Source organism: Pteropus alecto, unplaced genomic scaffold, assembly GCF_000325575.1.
Source record: "Pteropus alecto unplaced genomic scaffold, ASM32557v1 scaffold152, whole genome shotgun sequence".
Classification (NCBI taxonomy): Eukaryota; Metazoa; Chordata; class Mammalia; order Chiroptera; family Pteropodidae; genus Pteropus; species Pteropus alecto.
In genome coordinates this window covers 10,930,648-10,932,128 of record NW_006432227.1, presented here as the reverse complement: position 1 = coordinate 10,932,128, position 1,481 = coordinate 10,930,648, and the positions used below count along the sequence as shown (strand labels likewise).

The 1,481-nt window shown below is 46.8% G+C and overlaps 1 protein-coding gene and 1 pseudogene across 1 annotated transcript in view; both read right to left on the bottom strand.

Annotated features, from left to right (window-relative positions):
• The window catches only part of MARCH11 (membrane associated ring-CH-type finger 11), a 97,440-nt gene that overhangs the window by 32,817 nt on the left and 63,142 nt on the right, over nt 1–1,481 (bottom strand). The gene's annotated exons all lie outside the window — the stretch shown is intronic.
• On the bottom strand, nt 1,359–1,477 carry LOC112475923 (annotated as a pseudogene).

The following is a 1,481-nucleotide window of genomic DNA, read 5'->3' as shown; positions in this document are numbered from 1 at the left end:
ACTGAAACGGTGCCTGTGATACTGGCAAGTGGCTGAGTCAGTAACAGGGAAGACACAGCTCATCAAAATGAGTAATGACATCTAAGCAGTGTCTACAATGTGGAACTGGGCTTTGCTGCAGTTCCTGGTTAGAGAAATCTTCCTGTGGGATGACATCACCAATGTAAATGGGCACACGGAATTCCGCTTCCTTTAAATCTGTGTCATGTATAAATGTATCCATTCAACATACACTTATCGAATGCCTGGTATGTGCAAGACTCTAAAGAAATCGCTAGACTTAGGAAAACTTCCTATTCTCATAGGATCACCCTACAAACAGAAAAAGAAACACAAAAGGCTTCCGGGACAAGGTGACACGTGAGCTGAGTTTGAAAGAACAGGTAAGAAGAGCTGGCTCAGTGGAGAGAGTGTGCTGAAGACCTGGGAAGAGATGGGAAGGGCAAACAGGAAGACGCTTGTGCAAAGAAGCTGGTATGTTTGGAAAATAGTGAGATTTTTCTTGTCACTAAAGAGCAGAATGCACGTGGGCAAGTGGTAGGAGCCAGCTCATGAGGGGCTTCCAGAATTGGCTGTGGAGTCTAAACTTGATCCTGTAAAGGCAATGGCTACTAGGTAATCACAATAAAGAACTAGTCTGAATGTGACGGGATGCCTCAGAGAGGTCTACCTCCCTAGTCCCATTGTTGCTTCCTCTGTTTTTCAAAGATGAGCGCAATACATCACATCCCACGTGTTCTTCTGCCATGTGATCTTCCTGCCCCCATTGAGAAGCAGAGTGCATTTCTCCACCTTGGGTAAGGGATGCTTTGACCACTAGGATGTGGTAGAAGTGACCTTATGTATCAATTCCAAAGCACAGATATTAACTGTCCTGGAAGCTTCTTCTTCCTCCCTCCTGAGAGCCATGCCATCTAGGCAGTGAGACGACCTCGAGGCCACCATGCTGTGAGCATCTCAAGCCATGCAGAGAGACTCTGGGAGATGAGACACCACGTGGAGGAGACCACAGAGCACCAACGCACGAGGCATGCGAGTGAGGACGCTATCTTGGAAGTGGGTCATCTGGCCTCAGACCGCTCAGGAGACGCCCCAGTGATCCCAGAAAAATCATGCAGCTGAACGCATTCCAACCACAAAATCACAGTAAAAATGGTTGTTTTTAATCACGAAGTATTAGGATAGCTTTTTCAGTAGCAACAGACAAGAGCGAGTCCTCCAATCACTGATCATTCTTTGCATCGTGGTAACTACAGAAGCGATAGGCTGAGATTCAGAAAACCAGATTCTTGATGTATCACCAACTCGAGCAGGTCCTCCAAGTTCCAACTTCTTGGCCCTTTTATTTATTTTTTTAACACCTACAGCATCTGGTCTTCCTAGGTGGTCTCCCATCCAAGTACTAACAAGGCCCGACCCTGCTTAACTTCCGAGATCAGACAGGATCGGGCTTGTTCAGAGAGGCATGGCTGTAGACCCAA